General features: G+C 41.1%; 1 protein-coding gene across 1 annotated transcript in view; it reads right to left on the reverse strand.

The window, feature by feature from the left end:
• Positions 1-25,647, reverse strand: part of LOC122615782 — a 114,979-nt gene that overhangs the window by 68,878 nt on the left and 20,454 nt on the right. The window contains exon 3 of the mRNA XM_043790890.1: positions 4,462-4,512. The gene's annotated coding sequence lies outside the window, so the exon portion shown is untranslated. The remainder of the gene's footprint in view (positions 1-4,461; positions 4,513-25,647) is intronic.

Genomic DNA, 25,647 nt, shown 5'->3' on the forward strand with positions numbered 1-25,647 from the left:
ACGCCTGAATAAAGTTATTAGCGCATTTAACTGTGGCAACGGACGTGGCGCACTCGAGCATTGTTCGTCTGGCCAACAACAACAACAACCACTGGCGCTGCTGTTGTTGCTGCTGTGTGAATGCAATTTCCATTTTAATTACCTCGAAAAGGCAGCTGAAACGGCACAAACAGCACAACAACACAACAGCCACCGAAGAGGCAGACGCTCGGCAGACAAACAACAGCAAAACAACGCCGCCAACGACAGTGGCGCATGCGTCGTGATGCATACGAGTGGTAAGTGCAAAAACAGAGGCAACAACACAGCAGCAACATCGCCAACAATGGCCAAAAGCAACACCACGGCTGAGATTAGTCACACACGTCGTGCAGCGCTTAAGATACAAAAGCGAAAGGCGAGGCTGGGCTCAACAGTAATGAGCCAGGAGCAAGCCAGGATAATCAGTAGTTAAAAGTAAACAGAGGCTCTATAATCACTTATCGAGATCCCTCAATTAGCAGGTACCATTAATGAGTTTAACTCAATTTAATGTCTAGCCATAAAAGTTGTTGCAATGAAGTATGCACAAGCTTTAAATACTCTTCGATCCACTCACTTGTCGTCGTTGTTGGAGTGGCCATTAAAAATGCGAATTAAAATTCGACTTGTTGTCCGCAGGTTATCACCATATCGCACTATATATGGCTGAAGATACCTTTTGCTGCTTTTGTGCATTTGCTGTGCACAAATATTTCAACACTTTCGCTTTTGTTTATGTCACACACACACACATGGAGAGTGGGGGGAAAATTGCTTTAATTATTCCCAACGTGAGCCACCAAACACCCGCCCCCTTTTTCGCTGCAGCGAAAATGCTGTGCATTTTAATTGCATTTTTATTTAATTTCAGCCTGCTGCATCTAATTTGTCGTCATCTTGCATTGTTTGCCACACTGTTGTTATTTGGTAATCATTTTTTTTGCTACTGTAAGCTTTTGTTTTGGCTTCTCGATGTCGTGTTCAGTGCTTCCCACGCACTTTGCAGACATTTCTGTTGATTTTTTCTTTATTTGGCTGTCGTCGTGCGATCGTTTGCGTAATTTTGAACAGCAAGACCACAACAAAACATGAAAGTAATTTCGTCACAGTTGACACCATTGTGTCTGCGAATGAACGTCATCAAAAGTTGACTTTTGTCGGCCAGAGAATTAATGCAAATGTTCATTATTACTACTGCTGTGTACTTAACACTTCGTCTCAATTGCCTTAGTTCATTCCATAGGGATTTATTTGAAGTAGTTACAGAAATATAGGCACTTTGGGCTTTGAAATTTGGTTAAGAAATTTGCTAGTTTTATTTGCCAACAACACTTTAGACAATCCACCAATCTGCGGCGATTCAACATCCGCTGCGTCTGCGCAATTCTAGTGACCCAATTTCGAATTGGTTTTCTAATCCATTCATTGTTGGCCAGATTCGCTGATGTCTGCTAATTTATGACCGCCTCTAGTTTTTTTTGTTCAGTGGGCGTAGCGATTGATTTACATACAAAAACACATACCATTCGCTCGACTTCTGACTTCTTTTGTGGCCATAACTCTTTAAGCAGCTTAAATTTGCATTTCGGTATCGTTTAGATTACCATTTCAGATCAAAGATCGCTGGGGCTAACAATTTCAATACTGTCGGCTTACACAATCGACTTCTACTGGCAAACATACTGTATACTCTGCTGAAAATTTCACACACCAAATGGTAATTAATAAGAGTTCAACAAAAAGCGGAGCGCTGCCAGGCTGTATAATAAATTAATTACGACCGCGATATCAAGGCGAAAGGCGCCGAAAGCTGAAAATTGAGAATCAGCCAAGTTGGCACATGGAAAAAATAGGAAGGCTGTGCAAAATAAATAAAAAAATATCCTTAAATTTTTTATACTAAGGATTCAAAAATGATGAAATAGGTGCACTCATAATATACTTATGCTTGAAACTCAAAATACAGATATGAATGAAAAGTAATACAACAAATTCCATATCAGCCTCATAATCCATTATTAATTTGCAACCATTATTAAATAAGATGTCCAAACTATTTGGGCATTATTTATTTGTGAGTGTACCGCGAGTGTTCTGAGCATTTTGTGCCCACGCAGTTCTTTTCCAGTGGCCGTGGAAGTAACAGTAACAAATAATTAGCTTGTAAACTAAAAGTCATCATTAATAATGATTACCACTGCGGCTCCGCTGGGTTCTTGCCAGCAATACAAGCAGGGCTCAAACCCCTCCCCTTCGCCCTCTTGTGGCCCATTGTGTGGGTGTCTGATGGCAGATGCTGGCATAAACGTCAACATAATTAAGTGAGCGACTTCTTCGGGCATCGCCATCGACTTTTTCTACCCGTCTGCGATTTATTTCGCATTAACGTTAAATATTGCTTCCTAATTAACCACGGCCCGCTTGCCACATGCAAAAAGTGTGTGTGTGTGTGGGTGTTTTTGGGGGAAATGCGGGGGATCCACAGTGAAATATATATTTAGATCTATATATATACTGCCGATACTCGTAGGTATCGAGTTTTGCCCTCGATGATGATGAGCGGCAGGATGATGATGCGTCAATTTTTCGGCAGCTAATTAGTAGCCGGCAAAATAGAAAAAACACGCGCTTAGCGTTTACAGTTACTGTCAAAAGTTATGGCCAAGAACTCGGAGCAGAAAACTCTAACTGCGATTTGGCGTGACGCATTACAGTTAAACTGATTTCAGTTTCTTACATTTCTGTGTTCAGCGGTCATCAGCAGGTTCACGTGGCCACCCACTACAGTTTTTTGAACTCACATATCTCCCCCTGATTGATGACTAATAAAAACTAGAGGTATCACGTATATAATCACTAAAAATATAGGTTGTTAGCTTATGCCTCATAGGTACATAAGGGTTAAGTATAACAATCGAAAGGTTTTACTATAATATTTAATAATTAAGGCCAGCATTTTGGCCTGATGATTCTGGCTAGTTAATGCATGTGAGTAGATGCCCTAAAGACATAACTAAACCACACTTTCTGACTCAATTCTAGTTATTTACTTATTGATAATTACCAGTTAGCTACAAAGCGAGCTGGGGAGAAAGCCCAATGACTAAGCTGGCTTAGCTTATTTGGTGGCATTAAAATCAAGCCGAAATCAATCGTCTGTCTCCGCTGAGAAGCCCATACAAAGTTGTCAGCAGGAAGGCACTTAATTTAAGTGCCATGCCCACTTTAAGCCTGGCCAGTCAACTTTCGCCCCCGAGTCAGAGCCATAAAGTATGGCGACAATGCTCTTAGCCCGACTTTGGGTGCGATAAAAATTGATATATAATGGATTATCGTTTATTACACGCACGATTACCCTCCGTTCGCACACACACACCCACACACACACACACACACCTCCACACACCCACCCACACACACTGGCTCAATCTCGCAGAAGATGATGTCCTTGCCGGCGTCCTTCGCTGGATATGCATATTGTTTGCTTTTCTTCTCCTTACTTTCCACGTCCTTTCCACGCTGTCCTTTTTTTGTTTCGTTGCGGCGTACATTTTAATGAGCCTTGGCACCCCGCTGCACCCCCGCTGCCAATTTGCATGTGCAGCCGCGACAGGGGCGCTCATATGGTTTTCGACCCACCGAGCCAGCAAACAAAGAAACGAATAAATAATCGCACAAAGTATTGCCGGCCATAAATATCGGAAGCCCTGGAGGCTGAAACACGGCAGAAGATGCTGCAACATCGGCAGTGGAACGATGGAGGTGCAATTTCCATGCAGCATGAGTCGACAATAAAGTGGCATAATAAAGGCAGCAGTCTAAAGTTTGCAGGAGCAACATCTACCAGGAGCTTCATAAGCAGCAGCGGCAACTCGGGCGGCCAGAGTTACCAAATCAGTCAGCGGAAATTGATAAATATATCCCGATCAGTTGTGTAAAGAGAAAAATATCTGACAAAGGTCTTGTTCCAGTCATATGCTTATATGTGTTGCACTTATCATGCAAGATTTTAAATTAAGATCAGACTCGTAAGCATTTGTTAACAATATAGTAGTTTTAAAATCAGTCTGTCTTGGACAGAAAATCGCCAACTTGCCAACACTTGCAGCCAAAAGCAAGCAGCCAAGTAGCAACAACAATAAACAAGACGCGCAGCAATTTCACTGACTACTGAGAACTTTACGTACTGTGACGAGGACTCAACTCCCACACCGTGTACTCCAACTTCCACTCCCACTCCTCTCCTCCAGATCGCCTCGATTCGCCACCATATGGCCATCCCTTTTGGACCTTCCTGCACCGTGTGCACTGAACGAAAATTATGCCGCTGAACGCATGTTGCGCACAGCTAATGGGGCGTATGCGTAATGGGCGCGCTTATTAAAACCTAAAGAGGCGTGGCCCGACTCATTACCGACGGAATCAAGGGACTACGCTTACCTTTTGAGGCAAATTGCCACGGAGTGAGTGCCGATTCCGTTCGTTGGGCAACTGAAATGATGGAAAAGAGATTTGTTGTTAGCTGGGATGGTTAAATTGGATAGGAAATTGTGTGTACTTTTAATTACTATTTAAGCCAACAGTCTTTTATGGGTATATAGTTTAAAATATAAAATATTCATATATCAGCATGCATTATTTAATGATACATTTAAGCTACACTTAGTTGCTAAAGTCATTACGGTAATAGCATGATTTTCCTTCAGTGCCGATTTTGCACTTGCTCGTGTCTGCTGTTATTATATTATTGCTGCTGCTCCCTGGCTTGCCCCTTGTTGCCTTCATTTATATTACTCTGGCCTTTCTGTCGCCACTTCGCCTGCATTTCCCTCTCGCCTTCCCCTGAAATTTCCCAGCCCCCTTCCCCAACAGTTTTCCTCGGGCACGGACGCTTTCATTCATGCGCCTCACGCTGCACACTCATTTACCCTTTAACCGAAACGTTCGCCCCCACCCCCCTTTTGCATATAATTTGCGCGCATCTTGTTCACCCCTTCCGCCCGACGCCCCTGCCAGTACCTCCACCCCCCCTTAAGTGCATTACAATGAACTACGTTGCGGAGCCGTTGGAGCCACTGGAGCCACTGCATCCACCCCGTCGTGACTCGTAAATAAGTTTTATTGTGTTTGTGTGCCCACGCCCCCGAAAATAGACAGCTCCCCACTTCCTCTCCTTGACCCCCTTTACCTTTTGGCACAGCCCCGCCCCCCTGCCGCCCCTGCGGGTCCACAACGATACAAGTTATCGCTTCCTTTTGTTTTTGCTGCTCGCTTTTCCATTTTTTGATAATTTAGCCAGCTTGCGCTCCCCAACGAAGTTGTCTAAATTGCTGGCATACATTCTGCAGCTAATACACATCCGCAAAAACTTTGGCTTCTTCAGAACTATCAGGTAAATAACCCTCTAATTTCTGTTAAATAATAGTTAGGAATATGCAATAAAATATCTAATACTAAAATTTATAATTAAATACAAATGACTGCTAAATTTCTGTAGATTTCACAACCAGGCACATTTAGAAACTACTTTCAGAAAGGAAACCTATCCAGCTGATTGCCAGTTGCATTGATTTTTCTCAGTATGTTGCTGCTGCCCACTGTGTTGCAGTTGCCACCGCTGATGTTCCTATAGCTGTTGCTGTTGCTGCTGCTTTTGTCTAGGTCCCAGGCAAATGACTACAAGAGTGGGCTTAGCAGGGACTCGAGCCGAGGACTGCCGTCCCAGCCATCGCCGCTGAATTATGGCATTCCTAATATGGGGTATAGTTGTTGCTGCCTCGCAGTGGCCCCCCCTCGAAATACGCGCCTCTGGTTTGGGGGTTTGTTGCTGTTGCATATTTAAGAGCGAATGGGCGCAATTGTTGCGCGTTTTATTGTTTTGGGAATAAGTGCGGATTTATAGAAATTTTCAGTTTCCCCGGACTGCCACGGGCTAAGCTGGCCCCACGAGAGATTTTCTGGATTGCTGCTGCTCTTGCGTTTCGCCGAATAAGTAAACACGAACAAAAACACGAATAATATGCAAGAATATTTTTAATGCAATTCTCAGCAGTTTTGCAACGGACAACTGAAGAATATTAAAAGAGGTAGAGGCCAAAGCGAGATAGACTTCGACAGCACATGACATGAACTCAATTACGTACTACCATGGCCTACTCCCACCACAAAAAACAAAAAAAAATCTAAAAAAGAAGTTAAGAAGGCGGAGGTACTTGGCTAAGAGTCCACAAATTACAAATGCCGCTCTGCATGTAAATGTGCACTTTTCTCTGGCCCAGCATCAAAATTAATATACACCAGTGCGGTCAGGAAGTGCAAGGAAGATGGCATGTAGCAGGCCACAGAAAGAGACAGCTGTCTGGGCGGGGAAAGAGACGGGAATAGTGAGTGGACTAAAAGGGCCAGAGATGGCGCAATAATAACAATGAAAATGCACAGAATGCGCCTTATATAAACGACAACAAATTGCCCATTTGGCACAGAAGACGATGATGACGGTTCGGCTGCTCCGAAAGGTTCGTTAGCAACCAAGTTAGGGAATATACATACATACATATATATAATATGGCAAAGAGGGCACAGCACAGTATAGCACAGCAAGCCCGTGACATGGTCGACATTAATTGGCTGCCATGTCATTCTGTTTATGGACAGGACTTGGCCCGGCCCCATTCTATTCCGTTCCATTCAGTTCTCAGTCCTCAGTCCTCAGTTCTCAGTTCTCTTCTGTCAACGCCAGGAAACTCGGATCGGTACATTAGCGTTGAACGCGGCCAGGAAAACCATATTGATTAATAAGAGTGGAGTGATGAATGGTAATTTGGAGGGCTTGATAACTCATACATTGAATGGCAGATATTTTAGTGCTATAAAGAACGATGCCCAAGGGAAAATCTCACTTTGTGCAGTTATATGTTAACTTAAGGTAAGATACCCACTTTTAAATGGAACTTGACTTTCAATGACTTTCTTTGGAAATCAATAAAAAGTGAAATGCTAATTGTGTTTCTACCAATCACACATGAGTCGCTTCGCTTGCCTTCAAGTGCATATCTTTTGACCCCAAAAAAGTCAATTCGAATGCAATAACAGCCATGTCAGCTGTCCAGTCCACATTACGCATACGCCGCTTGGGACGTCCAAAGGACGCTGTGTGTGCGTTTGTGTCTGCAGGTAGCCAGTAGTGACTATGACTGTGAGTCTGGTTTTGGTTCTCTAGCCAGACAGCCGTATTATTAACGCAGTTGCTGCTGCTGCCGTGGCTGCTGCTGCGGCTGGCATTTGCAATTTTACGCCGCGCATGTGCCACTTACGTGTTTGGCTGCCACAAAACTCCGCTTGGCTTGGCTGACTCGGCTAAGCTCCTATCATGTTCAAGTGCTTGGCCCCAAAAACACAACACTAGATACAAAAAACAGAAAAACAAGAGACTCTAACCAAGAAAGAAACGGCGTAGCGAATGCATAGGGCTTCTGATGTTGCTGCTGTTGATGTTGCTGCTGCTGCTGTTGCTGCTGCATTTCCACTCGAGCTAACCCATGGTGTCACATTCGTCGACGCCAGTCAGTCAGTCATAGTCACCATCCGACTGGCTGTATGTTGCAATTCTTGTGGTATTTGTGGCAGCATAAAATAAAACGTAAATGAGCGAAGGCAAAAGGCAACAGAAACAGAAGCAGCAGCAACTGCAACACCACGATGCCACAATCTCATTTCGTAGCTGTCGTATTGAATTCAATGCATTTTCCGTACGACACCTTGAGGTGTTCATTTTCATGCCAGAAGAAAATGCGCTTAATTATGCGCCGCTTGCAAAGCGGTTCTATTATTTGCACATTTTTTGGAGGCCATCTCTTGCAACTGGAGCGCGTTGCAAGGCTAAATTCGGCAATTGCAACAGAATCCCAATGGTTTGAAAGAGTTTTACGGCCAAACGTAAAAAATGTAAAGAGAGAGCGATAGCTTGAAGAGTTATTGCCAGAGACAGCATGAAAAGTCAAATAAAAAAAATAAATAAAATAAAATAAGGACACAAAAATAAACGAAACGAAGCGAATCCCTGCAGAAATATGAATGAATACTTTATTGAATATTGTGCGACGTATGCAAAATGATGGCCGGCAATGCTGCTGTTGCCCGCTTCTGGTAAACCGAAGACCGCAACTGACAGGAAACCATTTAAACTGACCTCAAATGACAACGGCAGCGACAGCCGGGATCCAGACTCTCCGTTCCAGTCCCAGACCCAGACCCAGACCCTTGCCCAGCCCCAGACTCAGACCCAGTCACTTTTCCGGAAAATACATGCGAAACACAAAATGCAATGGGGCCACAGAAAAAAGAGATCCAAACCCAACCCACAACCATGGTAACCCATAGATGGACAATGCGCCGGGCTGGGAAATAAAAACGTGGCAGCGAAGTAAAGAAACGACCAAAATGGTAGCCAGCCACAAACAAATTGGCAGCAATTTGAGGACCCAACAAAAGGCGACAAAAGCCCCACCGAATGTTGTTGTAAGCTCCTGCTACTGCTACTGCTACTGCGATGCGATGCGATGGCGATGGCAGGACTTTCGCGGATTGTGTGACTCAACATTGCGGAAAAACCAACAGGAGAGCCGGGCATGTTGATGGAACGATATGAAATATAGAATAGAGCTCCGCATTTCGATTGATTTATATGCCCGTGACCCTCTGCCCCATCCCCCATTCCATCCCACATTCACCATCCCTCGTCCCACATTCCTCATCCCAATTTCGAATGCGAGGGGTTCCATTGCAGCTATGCAAATTGCATGGCTCAGTTATAATGCCATTCCCCCGGACAAGGCCAGGGCATCCAGGGTAATCCAATACGCAGCCAGCCACTGGAGAAGCTGAGCCAAGGCTAAAAAGAGCCAACAGGGCAGATGGCTTGTACTTGTAGGGACGCGGTAACGTGGAATCTCCGGTGAACGGACAGCAGTCGATCCATTAATCACAAGCCTCGTCATCAGAAAACTTCCACTCGATATAAGAAAGTGAAGCTGAATGATGATTTCTGTCTTTCTGTTACTAAACAAGAGTATTTCCTAGGCAGATTCATCTTGCAGAAAAATGATGGCAATAAGTACAAGTGTCATCAAAGCAGACTGATCCATGGAAAACTATTTCCGCATAGCTACCTTCAAGATGCTCGCTATTAAGCGAACAGCTTCCGTAGTTACCTCTCTGTTGGTAATTTACCTTAAATTGCCTGCATTTTCCCCACTAGCCATTCTATTTTCATTCTAAGTTGCCCAGAACCTGTTAAGCACCCTGGGCTAGCTGGAAATCTTTGGGTCCGCTTTGGGTCGTTCGCCTGCGGGAGGTTTCACTGTTGGCATCTTGGAGCTTCCTCCAGTTTCGCCAGCACCCATTTTGTCTATAAGTGCAGTCACAAAATGCAATTTCAGCTTTCAATTGCCCGTGGAAACGGAGTGGAACCACCATTGCTTGTTGTTTGTGTTGCTGCTGCACTATTTTTTTCTTGTTCGCCTCTTTTTTGCTTTTTTTTGTTTTTGGTTTCAGTTCGGTTTGGGTCATTTTCGTTTGTTGCACTGCATTCGTTTTGCCTTTGCCACACACAATGGCCACGATAACTTTGCATTACATTAGTGCAAGTCGGTGTGGGAAAGACCCCTCGAAACTCCGCTTTCCTCGCCGATCAGCGGACAAAGGAAAACTGGTTTCGGTTTCGCTCCTTTTAGCTGTGGCATTTGCAACAATTGCATCAATGGATGCTGCTGCTGCTGCCGCTGCCGCTGCTCTTGCTTTTGCAATTTTTATTTATTATTTTTATGGACAGAGACAATATCAATACATTGATTTTTCACTGAGAGCGTGGGCGGTTTTTTTTAGCCACATATGGGACAGTCAACCAAATACTTGCTTTTAAACTAACTTAATCTTGAAATAAAAGATATTGTATATAAAAACATATGTTGTAACTGAAACTGCTACAAAGTGGTACTTATTAAATGTATATTTTTTTCCATTTTAGGTAAGAACATATTACTTGCAGTGTCGTGGACCGAAAACTATAACAATGTTCATTTCGCTTGGCAGCCATCGAATGGGAAATAGTGAATGCACTTTGAACTATTCGACTGCATTCCTTGGCATCTGCAGCAACATCAGCTGACAGCTTTATTATCAAATTGCCATGAGCCAGCTATTTGGCTCAATTTACGTCGTGGATCTTCTGCTGAATATCAGTAGTGTGGCATACGACGAGTAGTATGGCAGTAGCATAGTGTGGTATGTGGAATTGTAGTTGGCGTTTCGATGGGGAAGTGGGACCAGGCCAGTATATAAATCACTTTCGCCGCAAGTATCAATCTCTGACATGTGGCAAAAGTTGAACTGAAACTGAACCTTCCGATTGTGCGGGAGCAAAAGAGAAAGACTTTCGCACAATGAATGAAAGAAAGGAAAGGCAAAACGTCGTCGCCGTTGTCGTTGTCGTGTGACACTGAAATGCGGATACAATAAAAGTTTATTTTGTGTGTGTGTTCGTTTTTTTTCCTCTTCCCTACGTATTTTTTTTTTTGAACTTTTTTCTCTGCTACTTGGCTCCGTTTTGGTCCTTTTTTCATGGTTGACAAGACGCGAGGAGCAGCCAAAGTGCACCCCATGGAGCAATCACTCGATGCCAGTCGGTGTGGCACGGTATCCTTGCCGGCAGCCAAAGCAACAGTATTGGTAAGGGCCGCAAGGACTCCTCACACGCATTAACGGCAGCTGCTCCTCGCAGAAACACCAACACACACACACTCACACACACACACAGCCATCCATAAAAGTTTATTAAATTTACAAGGAACTTTTATGCAGTTACTTTTTGACATGCTTCCTTGTTCACTTTCTTTTCAGAAAATTGTCAACGACAATGTAAATATATGCGCGTATTTGGGCGTGAGCTTATGCGGGCGCAAAGGATTTCAATTTAAATGAACTTGCAGATGAGCATTTTATTTTCTTACACATTCAATAATTTTTGTTTTCAGGTCATATAGAAAATTGCAAAAACATATACCCAACAAAACGACTCAACGCACCAAGTGGCATTGAAATACAGCCTGCAACTTGTCATATGTCACATATTTGCGGCTGATTTTGCGTATATTTACGTTGTTTATTTGCGGAATTTTTCTCAACTTTTTGCTGCAGACCTGAAAAGGGAGTCGAGACTAAAACTGAAACCGAAACCGAGTCTGAGTCGGAATCTGAATCGGAGCCGTTATCTCGTCTCGTGTTCGAACCGCCAACACGTCGTCGTCATCGTCGCCGGTGAAAGGAAGTTGACCTCTAAAGTTTAATGCATTTAAATAAATCTTGAAAAAAAAACAGCACATTAAGCGAGACAAAGCTGAAAGCGAAAACAACAAAGTCGCACAGTAAATCGCACGGGCCTGAAGTGGAGTTGAAAGGGAGTAATGTAAATTAAAAAAATTTAAATTTTTGCATTTTTTAGTCGGCGGCAATTAAGCCGAGCGACGCGTGCAGCCTAGCCACACAAATATTTGCCAAAAGCCGGTTGCTGCGATGACTCAGAACTGGTTCGAACCGATTTTTGGAATCCAGTCTGAAATTCAGTAAATGTAGATATATGTAGGAAACTTTTTGCAAAGGGAACTTTAACAACCAATCGAAATATTTTATTATTTTACGAGCTTACTTTATGAAAAGTACATTTAATCTTAATACAACAAAAGCAACTATTTCGTTTGTTTTTAGTAAGTCCCGTTTCTTTCAAAGTAGAATAAATATTCGTATTTTCAGATAATAATACAATTCTGATAAGCAACAAGAGTTTCCTTAACAAAAAATTTAAAACGTTTTAAAACTCTTAAAAAATATGTAAATTGCCGCATTTATAATCGACCTCCAGCTGCTCATACATTGATATTAAATATCCACTTTTCCCCCGCTCCATCGCAAGTAATCATTAATATAAGTAATTATATTAACCCTATTTCCCGTCATTTCAATTCAGCTTGATTGAGTTTCCTCCAACAGGCTGACGCATACGTATACGCACCGAGGTCTCAACTATCAGTTTCAACGGAGAAACGGAAAAAACCGAAAGTGATTTGCATTACAAAACTCAATTAGAGGCGTCAAATGGCCAATAGCCTTGTCCCACAGACTCACATCCGCCCACAGTCCAGATGCAAATCCAAAAGTCCGCTCCGCTGAACCCATTGATCAAATTTTGATTGACAAGTCGAGTGGCTGGGCTGTCTTGCTCTATTTTGGGGCTATATATCTTTCTTGTGCTCTATTAAGCAAATTCGTTTGGCATTTCAGTGATCTTATTGTTGCCATCTGGCAGGCCATAATTGCATCATTAACGACAATTAATGCGGGAAAGGGACGGAGCTGAGACGTAAATCCATAATGACAGGTCACCACAGAGAATGGACACGCTAGAGATGTGAAGTTTTTGATTCAACCTATCGATGTGTTTCAATTGCTTGGAAATAGATAAAGTTTGATGACTATATTTTGATACTACATATAATAATAATAATACTTGTTATAACATTACTTGCTATTAACATTTAATTGTTGGAATGAGAGGAGCTGTATATGGTTTACCGATATAGTTGGTTATATAGATTGTTATCTAAAATATGGATTTTTTAAGCTTTATTATGAATGTACTTTTTATTTCATCGAGAATGAAATGCGTTCTCACGCTGGCACCTCTATTGCATATCTTTGAGTCAACTCCGCTCCGATATTCCTGTGGTTGCTATTGAAAATCGTCGGTAATTGTGCGCGAAAAATAACAGATATGTTTATGGGTTGAGACAGGCGAACGGATACAGCTACAAAACCGTTGCTCGATTATGAAACATGATGCTCAAATTGTAATTCAATCTTTCCCGCAGGTGTTGTTGTTTTTTATTTTGCATTAAGATATTGAACTTTAACTCAGATGTCAATCTCGGGCGGAAGTGAAAACGAAAAACATTTAAAGCTCCGATGCTCCCACTCGATAAACACAAGATAAACGACCATGTTTCTTGGGTTTTCGCCTTTGTGCTCGTATCTGTATCTCGAAGAACACAAGGTCATTCGACAACAGCTTGGCAGTCAAATGTTGGCCAAAAGTTTCCTTTTCGCAATTCGACATGTAACAACAGGAAGAAGCCTCAAATTGAAATTTAACAATTGGCTGCGAAGGTTTTTGCGTGTGTTCTGGGTGCCCGATAATCTGACAACCTCTTGAGGCAATCAGAAGCGAATCAGAAGCTGACTAAGATTTCATTTTCACATGAGAGCGGGAAAACACTTGGCTTTTATATACGTTCTTAACCAAACTTGACATAAATAAAGACTGGAAAAACCGAATTAATGCGTTAATTGAAAACAATAATAAATGCTTAACAAGCATTTACATTTTTCTTTAATTTTCCACGGTCAACTGTAGTTATTACTAAAAACTTAAAAATGTCTGCTTCTGATCTCACAGTATCCCTACCCATATTTGCCATTCATTTGAAAATTCATTTTCCATTGTTTGGCTTGTAATTTTTTAAGCTCTCTCAACTGTCCGTTTTACAAACTAAACGAGGCAACTTTTTAGGATTCGTTTTTCGTTTTTGCTGTGCATATTGAAACACTGTCATTAGTTAAAGCAAATATGAGCCAGTAAAAAACAAACACAAGCAAGCGGCTACTGCTAATTTTTCATATATACATATTTGCATAAATTAAAATGTAATTATAATAGTGTGTTAAAAAACACCGGACATGATTTATGCATGGAACGTAAAGTCCGAAAGATTCTGGGGGACAACAAATGAAATTGTCGCTTTCTATATAAAAATATATGCAAATATTCCATGTTTTTTTTTGTGAGTACTGTGTTTGCATTAATAATTGCTACAAATAAAATAAAGGAGCTATTAAAAAAATGATGTATATGTACATCATAAATTTTAAAAGTGAGCTTTTTTGTGGCGCTTGGCATTCGCTTTTTAATTTTCAATATTTAACTTTTAATTGTTGGCAATCAATTTTGAAAGAGCCCAGGCTCAGGCGCATGCCTTGCTGTAAAATATATCAAAAATAGTTATTCAAGCGCATTTACTCGCACATATGAATATGATTTTTCATACAAGCCGCGCCTCGGCATCATTTATCAAACCGAATATTTTCATCTGTCAAGCGCAAATTGTTATTGAACTGAACTCATTTTTAGAAAGTGAGTTCGACTCGAACTTGGTCCGCACTTTGGGGAGTCATCGATTATGACTTTGAACGTACGTCCGTCCCAGTATATTTACATATACTCGATACATATGTACATACATATACGTAAATGTGCTATATGGCTACTGTGCAAAATTGACTATTCACCGAATTGATATTTCAAGAACGCTCTCAAACCGCCGCACACACAAAAAGCAGCTCTTGGAGTTTTCCCCCCACTGAGATTTGATTTGTTTATTTATATTTTAAACATTTTTGTTTGCCTGACTTTTTTGCCCCATCATGGCCAATCCAAGATGTGAAGTGAATATTGGTTCATTTATGTCTGGTCATGGCCCCACGCACAGTTTGCCACAATTTTACTTTCATTTCTAATTATCGTATGATAATGTTTCGCAAGTAATCAAGATCGAGATCTCTTAGGAATTGAAAAAATACTGCTGTCGATTTTTAAGAGAAAGTACGGGTACTTAGGTAAACTATTTAATTTTAGAGAAATACTTCTGCTGTAAATTTGCTGTAAATCATTTTTATGACCTCAAAATCCGCTAACTAATGTCTCTGACATCGAAAAGAGCAGCTCGACTTGTAGAACATTAAAAGCGATTCATTTAGTTGTTAGTGAGTCTTTTCTTGCCCCGTTTTAGTTTTTATGCGCAAAGTTCAAACTACTTAAGACAATTATTTCCGGCACTTTTTCTTTAGCTTTGCCATAAAAACTGGCACAGAATTGTTGTGTTGTTTGCCGTATTCCTGTTCTGGCAATTTGCCTGTCGCTTTAACTGAACTCGACCGAACTGAAACTGAACTCGAATTTCACAGCAAATCGCTGTATAATTCCAATTATAAACAATTACCTGGAGTGAACCCAAGACGCCCCGAGTCAAAGTTACTTTTTTTTTTGTTTTTGTATTTGTAGATATTTTCTCGTTCTGTCCTACTAACCTGAAACGAAAAAGAGAGAAATTGTTTGGGTAAAGTAAGCATTTTAACACTTATATGCGAAAAATCAGCAAGAGTTTCGTTTCGGGGTGGCAAAAACCGAGTGTGACTCACTGGGCGTATGAGCGATTTCGTATCAATCCGGTTCAATGACACCCATGTGGGCCAGCACCGAGTGCAGTCAGCATTAAATGTTAATATATTAATGATTTGCAATATCCACCGCAACCAGACTTTTCTCGGCCCGCATTGTGGACATTGGCCAACTTAGGCGACAATTGGTCGCTTTTAATTGCCAAGTCGATTTGCCGCGATTCCAAACCATTCCCATCCGGTTCACTCGGCACCCTAATGCGGTGGCAGATCTCGCATTCAAGCGCTGACTAGGCACATGAAAAAATATTCTTGCACTTGATATTGAAAGAAAAAGGTAGCACATCTTAAAGCGATGATTGGTGGCAATAAACTTTTCGTACTTTGATACAAATTGGTGGTTACTTGACTAAGCTTTCTAGTCAGAACTATATTCTTATTTGTTATTAAAAATTCCTCATTTTTTCCCAGTGCATCTCTCCGCTATGGCAATTCATTAACGCTCCACATGCGAAAGAAACGCTGCAAGTCCGTCTCGGACTCTGGCTCAAAGAAAAAGTTGCTGTGCCAGTTTTGGGTTTTGTGCAACAGTTGCAGCTCGCAGCCTGCGACTTCAACGGCCAGCGGAGTCATGATTGTCTATCTATCCATCCGTCCGCCTGTCCGTATGTCCGTTTGTCCGCCCGTTCGTCCGTCCATTTAGCTGGACCGGCGTTGGTTTAATTATTTAATTTTGCGCTCATTTGCATGGGGTAAGCCAGCCCAGTCTCCGCGCCTTTCGCAAGTGATTTGCATCCGAGAGCGTTTGTGTGCTTGGATCCGTGCAGTGGGGCGCATTCCCCCGAAAAACACCCGTACACCCACGCCCCACAGCGATCTATGACCAGTGCCAAGCCAAGTGGAAATGGAAACTCTGGCTACATTCGAAACGAAAATGAAATGAAACTGAGCCACAGCCTCGAGCCAAAGGTGCCCCCAGCAGACCGCGTTTAAATTTGGCAGTCTTGCACGTTCAATCTGGCGGTTATAAAACCAGGGAACAGCCATGCACATTCAAATATGCAGTAAAAACTGGGAAAAGTATTTATGTAAAAAAATATACATGGTACTGAAAAATATTAATTTCTGTATACAAAAGCATATATTTATAGGAGTTGAATATTAATAGAAAAAAAATAGTTGCTTACATCTACAACTATAATACATGTGAACTGTACCACTAGTGTAGATTTCTTTTTGTAATTCCATTTCCACTTTTTTCACTTAGATGTATAGGAAGCCACCGCAGTAAAAGCCACAGGGCGGCTTTAAGAGCGGAAACCCCACTTAACAGCGTAGTAACTGTGAACCAAACGCTAAATTATCCTCCATTAAGCTAAATTCACTTTAAATTTTGTAAACATTTCCCCCGTAACAAAATTCATTGTAAAAACATTTGGCCTGCCTTGGCAACCAGTGCAATTTAACGGCCACTGCAGCCCTCGGCCCAATATGTAAATTTTTCTATAAAAGCGAAACCAAAACAGAGACAACAAAACAAAAATGTTAGCCCAGAAATAAATTCAAATTTTTTATGAATCAGGGAAAGATGTGAGTATGTGGGCGGGGCAGCTCGGTGCGTGACTGAATGGCAGACTTGGACAAAGTTAGAGTGAGCCATAGAAAAAGACCACTACAAAGTGGATGGTGCACTGGAAAAAAATCAAGAGAGGCAGAAGATATGTTAACACAGAATTTGAGGAGTTTAAAATAGATCTCCAGCATTCATTTAGGTTTTCCATGGGTATTCAAAAAGAAAAATATGATTATGTGAGTTAGGATCTCAAAAAATATCATGTGTTCCCTTGTATTACTTATTAAATACAATTTTACCTTAAACAACTATATTATATTTTTAAATTTTTTTTACCGTGCACATTGCAAGGTCCAAACGAGATATTTGATTGCATTTTGAAACGCCATATGAAAATGGTATATTTAATGTAATTTTTTTCCTAGTGACATTGCCTACGTTTGATGATGCTGCATCTATGGAAGTTGTGGATATTTTTTTTGGCTGGTCATCACCGAAGCCTGTAGAATGTCTTTCAATATTTTATGCGTGGGCGCAGTGGGGGAAGGTAAGAAGAAGTCGACGACACACTGACACACACAAGCTGCTGAAAAATTAATGAAAATGTCGTAGCAAATTGAAAACAATCAAGGTCCAAGCGGATAGAGAGAGATGGCTGCCACTGGGGTGAAAGAGACGGGGCTAGGAGGAGACTAGGGGACTAGAAAGAGAGGGGAGATAGAAAATGCAGTTGACCAAATATGCGCAAATATTGTGGTTTGAAAAGAGCAACAGCAAGGCAAAAGCCGGTAAAGGCAGAAATAAAGCGTGGCAACAAGATGATGCTAAACACGATGACGATGATGATGATGATGGTAGTGGTGGTGATGAAGAAGCCTCTCTGGCTAAAAAAAGAAAGAAAAAAAAAAGAAAGACGAGGCAAAACAAGAAGAAGACGAAACACAAACAAGCAACTTGAAAACTTGATGTAGGTCAAATATTTTTTTCTTGCGGCTTCCAGTCAACGCCTGCTAAAAAGTGGTAGAAATAGGGGCGTTGCGGGGTATCTGAAAATGGAAGAGGCTACCCGGGAACTCGTCTTAAATGTCTGCCTATGCATGTGCTCGTGTGTGTGTGTGTGAGCGTGTTACTTTCGGTTTATAGGCCAATGCAAGATGGCAAGTTTATGAAGCATATGCGGAAGCAGAACGCAGAAAAGGAGGTGGGCATGTTTGTTTGAAAGTCTGAGGTGTGGTGGGGGCTATTCGGTGCCTTGCGAGTATAAAGTTGCACCCTCTCACCATCCGCATGTGGCCCGGGGTTATGATGAAGTTTCCGACATTGATGAGGCTGCCGGAGGAGCGGAGCTCCTCTGCTCTGCTGCCACAATAAGCAAAGGAGACTGACAGCTGGCCCGGCCCGGGCTCGGGTTGCTCCTCCTGAGCGTTCTTAATTGCCGGGGCAAACACACACACAAAAACGAAACAAATAATAACCCACCGGGAGAAACAAAAAGTTGGTCAATAACCAAGTAACCAAGTTCCAAACGAAACTTCCGTCAAGTTGCTGCAGTCTTTTTAACTGGTTGTGGCAACAAAAAATATTCCCCAACCGCAAGCTATTTTTAATAACACCATAAGCGGTTTTAAGTTATGGCTTCTCGGTTCGCATTTTATTAAGCTTATATCGCATTGAATTGCAGTTGGTAATGACAGCTCAAACGCCCTTTTCAATTTCAAATATAAGTATAAATTTAATATTAACAACTTTAAAATGCTCATTTATAGTTATACATAAATAAAAGCACTTCAAACTGCATTGATAGATGTCTAGAATATATAAAAAATAAAAAAAGATTTAAATATTATTATTCTATACTGCTTTGTAGTTATATTATAACTACACTATGGTATATTGAATAATTTTGAACGTGTCTAATTTAGTTCACTGAATAAATTGTACTGAAGTAGAGCTTCAAAAATGGACTTTTTATAAAACTATAATTTATGTGATATCTAACTACATCAGAGATCAAAAAGCGTGTTTCTCGCTCTGCAGTCAAGCCAAAGAAAAGCTGTTGTCGAAGTTCTTGGCATCTGGTGTCGTGGGGAAGGGGGGTTAGGTGGTTGAAAACATATTTCCACGCAAAATGCAGCCCTGAGCAGATGAAAAACCCCCCACCAACTGCCAAACCCACTGAACTCCTGCCAAATTGGACCATGAACGTGATCAATTATTGGCCATTGTTGCGCATTTTTTCTTGTGTGCGGCTCGAAATCAATAACACAACAAAAGCCAAGTCAAGCAGCCAAGCGACCAAGCGGCCAAGCGGCTCAAGAGTCAAGGCTAAAATCGAACTTAACTCGAATCGAGTTGCGTTTCGTATTTGTCTTTATCAGAGACCACACTGTGAACTAAGCTTAAATAATAACTGTCCAGAGACCGCAACAAAAACACAATTATGAGCATGGACAAAAGGCTAGAAATGCATACAAAATCACATTAAATATCAATGTCAGTCGTTAATTGTGACTCGACCCAATCGATTGTCAAGATGTATGTGGCTATAAAAAGATGATGGCGTCGCCTCGTTGACTTTTGGGTATTACCTTCTCTATAAGTCGGGTCTGCTGACCCCAGGGGCAATTAGAGGAGAGGTGTTTGTTATGTGGCCAAAGTGCCGTGGCCAAATATAGATCACCTCAGTTTTTGTACTTGGTTCAGTGATCTGGCACTTTTTTTTTTTATCAATATAATGAAATACTTGAAAATTGAGCCGTTTTTTAGATTCCGTTTTTTCCACTTCATTGTTCAGTTTGTCTTGCAAGTGGCTTCCGCTTTTTAAGTTCGCTTGTTCGGCTATTCAATTACGTTGGCTGACTTATTGTATCTACGGCTTTTCTGATTTTCGTTTTTTCTGCTGACCTTTGCTGTTTTTTTTTACAATTTATAGTTTGGCAAACAAAATTTATCGATCGTTCACGTAAGCAGTGGTTAAAAATCGAATCTAAGATAGTGACAAAGAAATCAGTTGCTAAATAATAGCATAAAAAGAGTGATTACCTAAGCGTTGGGATTAAAGAAAAACATAAAGTATGGTTCATTTCAAAGTTAACAAAGATGAATAAACAGGCTATAATGCGCGGATTACATAAAAAGTGTTGGTAAAATATTTGAAATTAACATTTATACAACAGATTTATTTAAATTTACCATTTAGTTTAAGTGAACTCATGCTGTCTTTCCCGTGAGCTGACCAAAGAACACAATGGCAGATAGTTTGGCATTCCCAGCAAAAGAAAATGATTCCAATAGAAAGTCGAAACCCTAGATTAGTCTCTTTCAAATTAACCATAATTATTTTTTTAACCATCTGCAGTTAAAGGCCGCTCAAATAGCTGGACTTTCCGCTCTTTTGCCGCAATTGAATTAATTCAATGTGAATTTGAGCAAGAAACAACTAATTTCAGTTTACAGCGCTTTAAGGAAATGGCAGACATCAAGCAAAATGCTGGCTCTTCTGGCCAAGTGAAGATACCGTTTGAGCCAGGCATTATCGGCTTTTGTGTGCATCTCCTCTGGCTCCGACTCCATTCTTTTCAATTTCGTTAATGGATTTGCTTTTGTTTCGGTCGGAGCTGTGAAATGTTTAAGACAAAGTCGTAAAACTAATAATGGCAATATAGTATGTATGCAGGTACTTGGAATCGGGTATTTGGGAAGCTCAAATTAATTTGACGTGAGCATAGCTTTCAGTGATTGCAGTAACCAGGCTAATTGGTGGCCTGCTTCTCCGTTTTTGTTTTTTTTCTTCTTAATTTAGTGGCTTGCTTTATATCTTTTTCCCTTTTGACTAATGGTGACCAGGCCCAGCATGTGTGCCGCCAATGATATATAATTAGCCAAGGCGAAAAGGCAAATTGGCTGACCAATGTCTGGGCCAGAGTTTAAAGCCGCAAATGCCCAAAAGCAATGTAGATACCCCGCCCCTCTTCCGCCGACATAGTGTTTTTACAAATTACAGACTAATTTGGTAAGGGGCCCTACGAAAAGGCCAACACTTGCTGTAACTTATGGCCCTCCGGTCTGTACGATATAAAATTTGTATGTAAGTGTACGTCTGTATGTTGCACATTTCCTTTTGAAAAGTTATTAGCGTGTTGAGCGCCATTTTTCTTTCTTTTCTTTTTGATTTAACATTTTTTATTTCCACCCTGCATACATACACATTTTCATTAAAAGACATAAATTGCGCAGAAAAATGCTCCTCCTCCGCTGGCGGCTAAAGAATGTCTGCAGCTGTATCTGTATCTGCATCTGTAAATGTATCTATGTATATATACATATATATAGCTCTGGATCTGGATCTGAATCAGAGTCTGGTGGGGGTCTGTCTGAGTGGGCGGTGGCAGAAGGAGTAGATCTATGTGTGCATGTCGAGTGCTTTATCTTTCAGCCTTTGCGCTTTTTATTTACGGTATATTTTTTCTCCCAGCATTTTGAATGAATGAAAGTTGCACGAGTGCAGAGCGAATAAATGAATGAATGAATAAGCGACCGAGCGACTGAACAAGTGAGTGGGTGGCAGCTACAAGAATGTTGCAAATGGTTCAACAAAACGCTGCACATTAAAATATTTGACTAGGCAGGGGGCGTACACCACTGCGTATGCTCAACATTTGCAATTCGTTGCATTACTGCGAAAGGAAATTAGTCAAATGCCGGCGACAAATTGAATAGCTAAAAAACAAAGCAAGCCGTAATGGAATACAAATACCGTTTAAAGAGTCGGCGGAAGAACATTTCTGTTTGAGGGCTCAGAAAAAAAGGTAAAGACCTCTCTCTGCACCTGTTCACAGCGGAAATGGAAGACTTTGAAATGCTCAGTGGCCGCAAAAAAATACAACGTGAAGTAAAAAGACTTGCGGGATATTATATTAAACACTCAGACAGGGCAGAAAAAAAAGCAAAAAAAATTATGTGTTCTTCGTGGATTTAGTTAGGGATTAACAGCAGATGGTGAAGTACAAATATCGGCTGACAGAAGGGGAAACTAGATACAGGTATTTAAAAATATTAGGCTGCACATCTAAGGTTTGAACTTAAAGTGAAAGAAAGATAAACTCACTTTAGAAGTCTCGCAGTTTACACTTCTTACAAAAATGGATTTTAAAGTTTGAAGATTAGTTTCCAGATATTTTTCTTTTACCTATTACCTCAATTGCCTTAATGCTTAAAACCAGCTGTAGGCAATGATGAAATCTAGCGATTCTAGCACTTATTTCCACTCTTTCTCCATTTCACCGGCGATTAAAGAATTCTAACAAGCCCGCGCCCACTTAAGGTTAAGGTTTTCACTTTTTCACGTTTCGCTTTTCTTTGGCCATTAAGCTTCGGCGTTAGTAAACAAAAAAGCGAAAGATAGCAACCGAGTGTGTCCGACAATTTTTGCCCATTTCGCTGATGCGACGTCGTAAACTTTCATGTGCCGCCTTCGCTGCCAACTTTTTGGTCGTGATCTTTCACTCACTCACTTTTTCCACTGTCTCTCTTCAATCTAACTCGAAAAAAAACACACACGCCGTGGCATTCAAATTAGTTGTGGGCGCTGGTCCCTGTCTTTTTTTTGTTTTTTTTTTGTTTTTTTTTTGTTGGTTTTTTGTACCATTTCTGGATCCGTTGTAATTTCAGGCAACACACGTTCGAGAGGGCCCAAAACCAAACCCAAGCCCAACTGACCACGCCCACCTGCCAGGAGGGACACGCATAAATCTCGCCACTATGTCAATCGCATCAAAGTCACGTAATCTATGCGACATTTTCACTGAATCGTTAAAATTGGAAAAAGCGCTACGGAGGTGCACTTAATTAAGCACAGAGAAAAATGAAAAGAGTTTAAAATGTGATAATTATATTATAATATTATTTATTACAACAATTAAACTTCAATTTAACAACATTTTTATAAGACAGAAATTTTTTTTTTGTAATTTAAGTTTGATGGGGACAAATAATTTTTTCTGGTGCACATAGATCGACATGTCTGCAGGCTCATCATGCATTATTCGAGTGGGATTCGGCAAATGCAGTTAGATGCACATTTGTTTAGCAAATTGTTTTTGAATCTGTTTGTCCCAGTCTGTTAGTGGCCCATCAGCTGACCAACACTTCACGGCCAGTCAACACGATGATTAATGTCAAAGTCAGCGACATGGCGAGCAGAAATAGTAATTAAACTTTTTCGTTAAATCCTATCATTATGTAAAAACGAATTGAGTACTGCCAACGCGTGAAGGTTTAATCAAATTTTTTCACACGAAAATGTTTTGTAAAGTTTTTGCTTAACCCCGGCTGCCAAAAAAAAATATTAAAAAAAAATAAAAACATTAAGCTCAACGTTGGCAAACTGCAGTACAATGCGCAGAAAAAGTGGTTAACACGCCCGTGAACTCTCACACATGTTTAAAAATGGAACTTGTTGCACTTATTTTTCGCTTTTATTTTGTTGCAATCTTTCGCCCATCTATTGTAGTTGCAGGAAAAGGGAAAATTGTGCGACTTTGTATGTATCTCAAAATTAAATGCATCATAAGTGCACGCGATTTCAGCACTCCTTGGTATCATGTTACAAGGTCAAAACGCTTTTCATTACAGCTGATAACACACATGCTCACATTCAGTCCATGACTATTGTTACCTTATTGATACGAATCTGGAGATAATAGCTTACACTGCAAACTGAAAGGATTGAAAAGGATTTCTAGTGTAGCATTAAATGCTATAGCTAGATTTCTCAAAGCTTTTGTTTAAATTGTACATCTAACTTCTACGACTATCAGCATAATATATTAGGTTGTCATCATTTCTCCCAGTGCCGTGTGCTTCAGTTTCCTTTTGACAGCTTTAAGAATGGCCCAAAATGATTTGTGGGAGGGCGCGACAGCAGCACTTTCCATTCACGCCCACGCCTTTCGCTTTTCATTCGCAAACAGTTCTCCAGTTGTGCGAAACTGGAAATTAAAAACACTTAATGTGCACTTCCGGCACGAGGCGGGGGCGAAAAAGATGAAAATTCCGGAGATACTATGTTTGAGATGCCGGAGTTGCTGCTGCAACTTATCGGTGCCATCAGCAACAGCAACAGTAACTACAACAGCAACAGCAACTAAAACAGCAACAGCAACATGTTCAGCGGCAACATCGGCGGCCAACAACATTTTACGTTAATATGTTTGTTTGTTTGTCTTTTGTTTCTGGCTCTAACCCTTTTTGGCACGTTTTGTCTTCTGGCTTTGTTGCCTGTGTGTCGTCGTGCTTTTTGTGTGTGTTTTTTTACCACTCCACTCTGCTCTTTCGCTAAATGTTGTTTACTTATTGTCATTGTTGGTGTTGTTGCCATTTTTCTTTTGTTTTTCCCAACATTGTTGGTGCCGCTGCTTAACATTCACCTACTTTTCACCTTGTTAGCCACGTTTGTACAGCAGCAGCAGCAGCCGTGGCAGTAGCAGTAGTGGCTGTGGAAAAAGCAGCAAGTTCTGCGCTTGGCCCTGGCATCATCATCAAAGCCAACGGCGGAGGCTTCAAATGAAATTAGAAGTTGACGCAGTGCAAAAGTAGAAAAACCAGCTAAAGCACCAAAAGCACCGAAAGGCGGCCAAAACAATAAGGTACAACGGCACGATAGGGGCTGAAACAAAAAGCCAACAATGCAAACTGCACGGCGAGCCAAAGCCCAGGAAAGAAGCGAATTCAGAAGACGATGGCCTACACTACAACAAAAAGAACTAGGCCGTTTTTAGGCTTAATGGTAATAAAGAAGTATTCAACATTAACTCCTCTATGTATAAGTTATTATAGATAACAACCTAAAAGATAGAAGTTTATCAAAATGGTATTAGATAATTGAATCACAAGCAAGATAAGTTATGAAATTAGCAGCTATTCAAGTTACCCATAGTTTTCCCGGAGTGTAAATCCACTCTCCTCGGCGGCGAGAAGATGAAAACTGAGCTCTAAGTAGAAAGTTAATTAGGCTTAAATGTGCGAGAAGTCGACGATGACGACGGCATTGAGTAGGAAACACAACAAATACAACAAGAATAATGGCAACAATAGCCAGCGAGAAGATGAAGCAGAAAAGCCAATTAAAAATTCTTACGCTTTTGCCTTAATTTTTTGTGCACCAGCTTCGCAATGGCCAATAATAATTTTAAGCCCAAAAACTGAATCGCTGTACGGCATCAGCTGCTTGTTAATTAATTTTTATGCATTTCTACAAATGTTCAATTCGAAAAAGTTTTTGCGATTCGGACTTGGCGTTTTTGTTGGCGTGCAGCGAAGCGAGCCAATCAATGGCCAAGCGAAACTTTCGTTTTGACTGAATTTCACTCGTGGCCCAAAGGCGCCCGCTGAAAATCGCCCAGAAATCATTGGCAAGTCCGCCGCCAACTTGGTTGACATTAATTGGACCCATTAAACGGTGTTCGCTAATAAGTTGGCATCAACTAAGTTCCGGAAGTGCCGCTCTAGCTCTTCAGTTCCGGCCATTGTTGTGTTCTTCTCGGCCTTGTCCGGCGGACAGATGTGCCGGAATGGGAACGATTAACACTCGGAAAACTTGGGGCAAATCGAATTGAACTGGATTGCGTATTTCTGTGAGTTTGCGGCACTAACGACATGCCAATATGTGCCACAAAAGCCCTTTGAGCTGGATTAAGAACTTTTGGAACTCTTAACTTTGAGTTAAAGAGAATCTAGAAAAATAATATCAATTTTACCTTCTTAGGAATTAA

This window comes from Drosophila teissieri, chromosome 3L (genome assembly GCF_016746235.2).
Source record: "Drosophila teissieri strain GT53w chromosome 3L, Prin_Dtei_1.1, whole genome shotgun sequence".
NCBI classification, from domain to species: Eukaryota; Metazoa; Arthropoda; class Insecta; order Diptera; family Drosophilidae; genus Drosophila; species Drosophila teissieri.